The 9,586-nt window shown below is 44.1% G+C and overlaps 1 long non-coding RNA gene across 1 annotated transcript; it reads left to right on the plus strand.

The window, feature by feature from the left end:
• The first annotated feature begins 1,529 nt into the window (after positions 1-1,529).
• On the plus strand, positions 1,530-7,323 carry LOC111523665. The gene is made up of 3 exons (XR_002725586.1): positions 1,530-1,669; positions 2,983-3,071; positions 6,957-7,323. It is a non-coding gene; the product is annotated as an uncharacterized LOC111523665 (long non-coding RNA).
• The last annotated feature ends 2,263 nt before the right edge of the window (positions 7,324-9,586 follow it).

Genomic DNA, 9,586 nt, shown 5'->3' on the forward strand with positions numbered 1-9,586 from the left:
CTTCTGAATATGGCACCAGATTCCTGAGGATTGGTTTGCTTTAAGTGACATCTAGAGCACCCCAAACTGAGAAGATCCATCACGGGACACTGCCCAAGCAGATGTGCTACTCAGGTTACTGAGTTTGTGCTGACCCAAAGGCAGGAAGGAAGGGGTGAGTCTTCAGGTTACTCTAGGACAAGGGCTGTGTTAGTCTGTTCTCACACTGCTATAAAGACCTACCTGACACTGGGTAACTTATAAAGAAAAGAGGTTTAATTGACTCACAGTTCCAGATGGCTGGGGAGGCCTCAGGAAACTTATAGTGGAAGGAGAAGAGACATGTCTTACATGGCAGCAGGTGAGAGAGAGAAGAGCAAGCAAGAGCAGGGAAAACTGCCTTGTAAAACCATCAGATCTCCTGAGAACTTACTATCATGAGAATAGCATGGGGGAAAGGGCCCCCACTATCCAATCATCTCCCTCCAGGTCTCTCTCTAGACACATGGGGATTGTGGGGATTATCATTTAAGATAAGATTTGAGTGGGGACACACCACACCATATCAAGGACCATTACCAGTTCTGATGGCAATGGGTCATCGTTATTTCCCCAAATCTACTGGTTGATGATTTGGTTTGGGGAGTGGGCAGCAAAGCCAAGAGTACACGTCATTCAGTGGAGAAGGTTGTAAAAGACAAGGCCCAGAGGAGTAAAGAGTTTTAGATATAAAGCAGAGATGAAGGATATGCTGGTGGACAGAACACGGGCTTTGAAGTCCATCAGACCCAGGTGTTCATCTTAACTCTTCCACTTTGTAACTGCCTGGCTCTGTGTTTCTGATTCTTCATCTGTAAATCAGAAATAATAACTCCCACCTCATAAGACTTTGCGAGGATGACATAATGTTTGCAAACTGTCTCAAACACAAACTGATTTTGAGAGATGAAACCAGCTGGGCTTCTGGGTCGGGTGGGGACTTGGAGAACTTTTCTGTCTAGCTAACGGATTGTAAACACACTAATCAGTGCTCTGTGTCTAGCTAAAGATTTGTAAATGCACCAATCAGCACTGTGTAAAAATGCACCAATCAGTTCTCTGTGTCTAGCTAAATGTTTGTAAATGTAAAATGGACCAATCAGTGCTCTGTAAAATGGGCCAATCAGGAGGATGTGGGAGGGGCCAAATAAGGGAATAAAAGCTGACTACCTGAGCCAGCAGCAGCAACCTGCTTGGGTCCCCCTCCATGCTGTGGAAGCTTTGTTCTTTTGCTCTTCACAATAAATCTTGCTGCTGCTAACTCTGGGTCCGCACTACCATTATGAGCTGTAACAGTCACTGCGAAGGTTTGCGGCTTCACTCCTCAAGTCAGCAAGACCACAAACCCACTGGGAGGAACAAACAACTCCAGACACACCAGCTTTAAGAGCTGCAACACTCACTGCAAAGGTCTGTGGCTTCACTCCTCAAGTCAAGCAGGACCACAAACCCACCAGAAGGAAGAAACTCCGGACACATCTGAACATTTGAAGGAACAAACTCTGGACACACCATCTTTAAGAACTGTAACACTCACTGCAAGGGTCCATGGCTTCATTCATGAAGTCAGCGAGACCAAGAACCCACCAGAAGGAACCAATTCCAGACACATTTTGGCGACCATGAAGGGACTATCGCCTATTGCCAAGTGGTGAGTACCATTGGATCCCTTTTACTTGCTATTCTGTCCTATTTTTCCTTAGAATTTGGGGTTTAAATACCGGGCACCTGTTGGTCAGTTAAAAGTGATTAGTGCAGTTGCTGGATTAAAGGTATTGGTGTCAGGTTTTCTGGGAAAGGGTTCTCTAACAACCCCTGACTCTTCAAAGTTGGGAGTGTTGGTTTACCTGGAATCAGCTTCTGCTTTTCTTGTACTTCCAGGCTGAGCTGAGGGTCGACAGAGGAAAGTCATTCAGCTTTGGGGTCCTGACGACAAGTTGGTTGATCCTGCAGCCATGAGCGGAACTCTCAAAGTCATGTCACCCAAGCGAGACTCACCCATCTATCCTAGCTATCCTGACCCTTGCCTCCTGGGTCCTAATGTCTGTCAGACAAACTTCCTCTCACTTCTCTTCTCTGAGGCTAGTCCCACTTCTAAAAGCCACTCCCTGTCTCTGTTGCTTTTCTAGTTTATCCTGTAAGAATGATTTCTAGTATAAACTTCAGGACTCTGCTACCTTCTTTAGGCACCCAGGCTCACCAATCAGAAAGACATAATTTTTGCCCAAAGCCCCATCATAGGGGGGACTATCTGGAATTTTAGGATCCCTCCTCAGACAAGCAGGACTAACAAAAGCTATTTCTGAAGCTAGGATATGGGGAGCCCCAGAAAGTGTATCCTTCCTAGTCATATAAGTGAGGACAAAAGGCATCACTCTTGCAACCCTGGAGATCCCTTCCCTCCCTCACGATGGGGACCAATTTGCACCTGTAGTCACAGCTACTTGGGAAGCTAACGCAGGAGAATTTCTTGATCTCAGGAGTTCGAGACCAACTTGGGCAATGTAGTGAGACCCCCACTCCATTTTTGGGGTATAACATCCTTATGGGACATGCGTAAAGTCCCAATACTAACAGGAGAGTGCTTAGGACTCTAGTAGGTTTTCGAGAATGCATTGGTAAGGGCCACTAAATCTGATTTTTCTCAGTCCTCCTTGTGGTTTAGGAGGACAGGCAAGGGTGCAGGTTTTTGAGAATGTGTCAGTAAGGGTCACTAAATCCGACATTCCTTGGCCCTCCTTGTGGTCTAGGAGGAAAACTAGTGTTTCTGCTGCTGCATCAGTGAGCACAACTATTCAGATCAGCAGAGTCCACGGACCATTGCGGGTTCTTGGACAAGAGGTGTTTCTGCTGCTGCGTCATTGAGCACCACTATTCTGATCAGCAGGGTCCAGGGACCGTTGTGGGTTCTTGGGCAGGGGGAGAAACAAACAAACCAAGACTGTGGGTGGTTTTGTCTTTCAGATGGGAAACACTCAGGCATCAACAGGCTCACCCTTGAAATGCATCCTAAACGATTGGTACCAATTTGACTTGCAAACCCTGAAGAAGAGGTGGGTCATTTTTTTTCTGCACTATGGCCTGGCCCCAATATTCTCTCTCCGGTGGGGAAAAATGGCCACCTGAGGGAAGTATAAATTATAATAGTATCCTGCAGCTTGACCTTTTCTGTAAGAGGGAAGGAAATGGAGTCAAGTACCTTATGTCCAAGTCTTCTTTCCACTGAAGGAGAATACACAACAATGCAAAGCTTGCAATTTACATCCCACAGGAGGACCTCTCAGCTTACTCCCATATCCTAGCCTCCCTATAGCTCCCCTTCCCATTAATGATAAGCCTCCTCTAGTTTCCCCTACCAACAAGGAAATATGCAAAGACCTCTCCAAAGGACCACAAAAATCCCCGGGCTATCGGTTATGTCCACTTCAAGCTGTAGGGGGAGGGGAATTTGGCCCAACCCAGGTACATGGCCCCTTCTCCCTCTCTGATTTAAAGCAGATCAAGGCAGACCTGGGGAAGTTTTCAGATGATCCTGATAGGTACATAGGTGTCCTACAGGATCAAGGGCAAACCTTTGCTCTCACTTGGAGAGATGTCATGCTATTGTTAGATCAAACCCTGGCCTTTAATGAAAAGAATGTGGCTTTAGCTGTAGCCCAAGAGTTTGGAGATACCTGGTATCTTTGTCAAGTAAATGACAGAATGACAGCTGAAGAAAGGGACAAATTCCCTACCAGTCAGCAAGCTGTCCCCAGTATGGATCCCCACTGGGACCTCGACTCAGATCATGGGAACTGGAGTCATAAACATTTGTTGACCTGTGTTCTAGAAGGACTAAGAAGAATTAGGAAAAAGCCCATAAATTATTCAATTATGTCCACCATAACTCAGGGAAAGGAAGAAAATCCTTCTGCGTTCCTCGAGTGGCTATGGGAGACCTTAAGAAAATATACTCCCCTGTCACCTGACTCACTAGAGGATCAATGGATCCTAAAAGATAGGTTTATTACCCAATCAGCTGCAGATATCAGGAGAAAGCTCCAAAAGTGAACCCTGGGCCCTGAACAAACTCTGGAGGCATTATTAAACCTGGCAACCTTGGTGTTCTATAATAGGGACCAAGAGGAACAGGCCCAAAAGGAAAAGCAAGATCAGAGAAAGGCCACAACCCTAGTCATAGCCTTCAGACAAACCAACGTTGGTGGTTCAGAGATGACAGAAAATGGAGCAGGCCGATCACCCGGTAGGGCTTGTTATCAGTGCAGTTTACAAAGACACTTAGAAAAGATTGTCCAATGAGAAACAAACCGCCCTCTCTTCCATGTCTGCTATGCCAAGGCAATCACTGGAAGGTATGCTGCCACAGAGTGCAATGGTTCTCTGGGGCAGAAACCGCCAACCAAATGATCCAACAACAGGACTGAGGGTGCCCAGGGCAAGTGCCAGCTCATGTCATCACCCTCACTGAGCCCTGGGTATGTATAACCTTTGAAGGCCAGGAAATTGAGTTCCTCCTGGACACTGGCATGGCCTTCTCAGTGTTAATGTCCTGTCCTGGATGACTGTCCTCAAGGTCCATTACCATCTGAGGAATCCTGAGACAGCCTGTAACCAGGTATTTCTCCTACCTCCTCAGGAGAGGAGTAATTGGGAGACTTTGCTCTTTTCACATGCCTTTCTCGTTATGGCTGAAAGCCCCACACCCTTATTAGGGAGGGCTATATTAGCCAAAGCTGGAACTATTATCTACATGAATACGGGGAACAAGGTACCCATTTGTTGTACTCTGCTTGAGGAGGAAATTAAACCTGAAGTCTGGGCATTGGAAGGAACAAACTCAACCTCCAGTTTTAAGCCTTCCCACAGGACAAAACTTCTCTTTATATGTCACAGAGAGAGCAGAGATAGCTCTTGGAGTCCTTACTTAGACTCACGGGACAACTCCACAACCAGTGGCATACCTAAGTAAGGAAACTGATGTAGTAGCAAAAGGCTGGCCTCACGGTTTAAAGGTAGTAGTGGTGGTGGCCATCTTAGTGTCAGAGGCTATCCAAATAATATAAGGAAAGGATCTCACTGTCTGGACTACTCATGATGTAAATGTCACACTAGGTGCCAAAGGAAGTTTATGGCTATCAGACAACTGCCTACTTAGATACCAGGAGCTACTCCTTGAGGGACCGGTGCTTCAAATACGTATGTGCATGGCCCTCAACCCTGCCACTTTTGTCCTAGAGGATGGGGAACCAATCGAGAGTGACTGCCAACAAATTAGAGTTCAGACTTATGCCGCCTGAGATGATCTCTTAGAATTTCCCTTAGCTAATCCTGACCTTCACCTATATGCTGATGGAGGTTCATACGTGGAGAGTGGGATGCGAAGGGCAGGTTACACCATAGTTAGTGATGTAACTGGACTTGAAAGTAAGCCTCATCCCCAGGGACCAGTGCCCAGTTAGCAGAACTAGTGACACTTACCTGAGCCTTAGAACTGGGAAAGGGAAGAAGAATAAATGTGTATACAGATAGCAGGTATGCTTATCTAATCCTACATGCCCATGCTGCAATATGGAAAGAAAGGGAGTTCCTAACCTCTGGGGACACCCCGTTAATACCAGAAGGAAATCATGGAGTTATTGCACGTGGTGCAAAAACCCAAGGAGGTGGCAGTCTTACACTGCTGAAGCCATCAAGAAGGGGAAGGAGAGGGGAGAACAGCAGCATAAGCAGCTGGCAGAGGCAGGGAAAGACCAGCAGAAAGGGAAGAGAGACAGAGACAAAAAGTCAGAGAGAGAGAGAGAGAAGTAGTAAAGAAAAAACAGTGTGCCCTATTCCTTTAAAAGCCAGGGTAAATTTAAAACCTATAATTAATAATTGAAGGTCTTCTCTGTAACCATATAACACTCCAATATCACCTTGTTGTCAGTGTAAACAAGGGCATAGCCCAAAAGCACTGAGGCCACTGACAACCCATAGCCTTCCTATCAAAAATCCTTGACCCAGCAGGTTTCCTAACAAGAGATCTAAATCCAAAGGTCTGACAAGACATAGGAGGAACTCCCTTCAGGATAGGATGATAGATGTTTCCTCCCAGGCAATTAAGGGAAAAAGACACAATGGGTATCAGTAAGTGATAAGGAAACTCTTGTAGAAGCAGAGTTAGGAAAATTGCCTAATAATTGGTCTGCTCAAACGTGCAAGCTGTTTGCATTCAGCCAAATCTTAAAGTACTTACAGAATCAGGAAGGAGCCACCTATACCAATTTTAAGTTAATATGGACTGAACAAGGTCTTATTAATAGCAAAGAATAATTGAAATCCCAAACTTACAATGTTTTCAACAAAAGTAAAGTTTGCTAAAAGTTAACAGTGTAACATATATTATCCTAACTTCTAATCTTATGGAAATTAGACCCTATCAGTGCCCCTCAAAGCTCAAATGCATCAGCACAGGGTCATACAGCTAATACCTCTACTTACAGGGTTAGAAATGGCCACTGCTACAGGAACCCAAGTAGCCAGTTTATCTACTACATTATCCTACTACCACACACTCTCAAAGGATTTCTCAGACAGTTTGCAAGAAATAACGAAATCTATTCTTACTCTAAATCCCAAATAGACTCTTCGGCAGCAGTGACTCTCCAAAACTGCCAAGGTCTAGACCTCCTCACTGCTGAGAAGAGAGGATTCTGCACCTTCTTAGGCAAAGAGTGTTGTTTTTACACTAACCAGTCAGGGATAGTATGAGATGCCACCCAGCAGCATTTACAGGAATAGGCTTCTGAAATCAGACAATACCTTTCAAACTCTTATACCAACCTCTGGAGTTGGACAACATGGCTTCTCCCCTTTCTAGGTCCTGTGACAGCCATCTTGCTATTACTCACCTTCAGACCCTGTATTTTTAACCTCCTTGTCAAATTTGTTTCCTCTAGAGTCGAGGCCATCAAGCTACAGATGGTCTTACAAATGGAACCCCAAATGAGCTCAGCTAACAACTTCTACTAAGGACCCCTAGACTGACCCACTGGCTCTTTCACTGGCCTAAAGAGTTCCCCTCTGGAGGACACTACAACTGCAAGGCCCTTTCTTTGCCCTTATCCAGCAGGAAGTAGCTAGAGTGGTCATCACCCAGTTCCCAAAAAGAGTTGGGGTGTCCTGTTTAAAGAGGGGATTGAGAGGTGAAGCCAGCTGGGCTTCTGGGTCTGGTGGGGACTTGAGAACTTGGAGAACTTAGCTAAAGGATTGTAAACATACCAATCAGTGCTCTGTGTCTAGCTAAAGGTTTGTAAACGCACCAACCAGCACCTGTAAAAATGCACAAATCAGCACTCTGTCTAGCTAAAGATTTGTAAAGGCACTGATCAGCACTCTGTAAAAATGAACCAATCAGGGCTCTGTGTCTAGCTAAAGGTTTGTAAATGCACCAGTCAGCACTCTGTAAAAACAGACCAATCAGCACTCTGTAAAATGGACCAATCAGCACTCTGTAAAATGGACCAATCAGCAGGATGTGGACGGGGCCAAATAAGGGAATAAAAGCTGGCCACCTGAACCAGCAGCGGCAACCTGCTCAGGTCCCCTTCCATGCTGTGGAAACTTTGTTCTTTCGCTCTTCATAATAATTCTTGCTGCTGCTCACTCTTTGTGTCTGTACTACCTTTATGAGCTGTAACAGTCACTGTGAAGGTCTACGGCTTCCGTCCTGAAGTCAGCAAGACCATGAACCCACCAAGAGGAACAAACAACTCTGGATGTGCCATCTTTAAGAGCTGTAACACTCACTGTGAAGGTCTGCGACTTCACTCCTGAAGTCAAGCAAGACCATACACCCACCAGAAGGGAGAGACTCCAGACACATCTGAACATCTGAAGGAACAAACTCCAGACACACCATCTTTAAGAACTGTAACACTCACCGCAAGGTTCTGTGGCTTCATTCTTGAAGTCAGCAAGACCAAGAACCCACTGGAAGGAGCAAATTCTGGACACACTTTCAAAAAAAAGTTCTTTTCCACTCTTCACTGCCTCCAGCAACTTTATGGGCTGAATTGTGTCTTCGTACTCACAATTTGTATGTTGAAGTCCTAACCGCCAGTATTTCAGAATGTGACTATATTTGGAGATTGGGTCTCTAAGTTAAAACTAGATCATTAGAATAAGCCCAATTCCAATATGACAGGTGTCCTTATAAGGAGAGATTACAGCACAAACACACAGAGAGAAGACCAAGTGAAGACACAGGGGGAAGATGGTCATCTGCAAGCCAAGGAGAGAGACCTCAGCAGAAAGCAACCCTGCTGACACCTTCATCTTGGACACATAGCTTTCAGAATTTTGAGTAAATAAATGTCGTTTTTTAAGCCAGTCAGTCTGTGGCACTTTGTTATGGCAGCTCTAGAAGACTAACAAGGGCACCAAATCCTATTCCACCTCTAGCTGAAGGGCATATGGCAAAATCTGGCCACTACAAGGAGAGAAATCTAACATTCAGTAGCAGCTGTAGCTGGAAGATAACTTATTTTTAGGGAAATCTAAGCTCATGACAAACTATTTGGTGTGTACTATGTGAAGAAAAACCAAATATTGTGAATGCAAAGTTAGTCTACAGGATCCTAGCAAGATGTAAATCACTAATAAAACATAAATTTTCCTTATGAATAAGATAAAATAAAAATTTTAGCAGTAGGTGTGGTTAAACCATTTATACATAAAACCAAATATTATTAGAATTACATGCTGAAGAGGCTAACGTACTTAGTTACTGTCACTATTATCATAATATTGAATAATAGTGATAAGAAAAATCTTAAATTAAAAATCTGAGTGTGTTGGTTTAATACGGTGCTTCAACTTGAACACTATGTAGACATGATTAGTTAACTAGGGGCCTTTTTCTCCAAGTCTAACTCATTGAAAACTCTCATTAACCTTACTGACTGCTTCCTGGAAGGAAGGCAGGTGAATAGGACACATGGGGAATGGCTTTCGAAGAACTGTCTTCCCACCAAAGACACTTCAGTGTTAGATAATCAAATGCCTTAAAATGCTTTTCTAAGGCTCCAAAGAACTATTAATGAGCTCTGGAGGTCTGTGTGCTCTCTTGCTGATTTGGCTGAGTAGATATTGTTATAAAAACTGAAGCCCATTTTGTGGTTGTAAAGTAAGACTGGAATGTAAATTCACTTATCAATGAACACAGATTGTCTTCAAAAGAATGTCACTACCATTGCCTCTAGCCTGAATTTAGGAGAACATGAATCATTGAGATTGAACAGACATTAATAGTTTGCTATATTTGCTTCAAAAAGAAGGAATAAGGAAGAATAGAAAGAAGGGAAGAGCAGGGAGAAGAAAGGAAGAAAGGAAGGAAGGAAGGAAGGAAGGAAGGAAGGAAGGAAAGAAGGAAGGAAGGAAGGAAGGAAGGAAAGAAAGAAAGAAAGAAGAAAGAAAGGAAGAAAGAAAGAAAGAAAGAAAGAAGGAAAGAAAGAAAGAAAGAAAGAAAGAAAGAAAGAAAGAAAGAAAGAAAGAAAGAAAGAAAGAAAGAAAGAAAGAAAGAAAGAAA

This window comes from Piliocolobus tephrosceles, chromosome 5 (assembly GCF_002776525.5).
Source record: "Piliocolobus tephrosceles isolate RC106 chromosome 5, ASM277652v3, whole genome shotgun sequence".
In the NCBI taxonomy this organism is placed as follows: Eukaryota; Metazoa; Chordata; class Mammalia; order Primates; family Cercopithecidae; genus Piliocolobus; species Piliocolobus tephrosceles.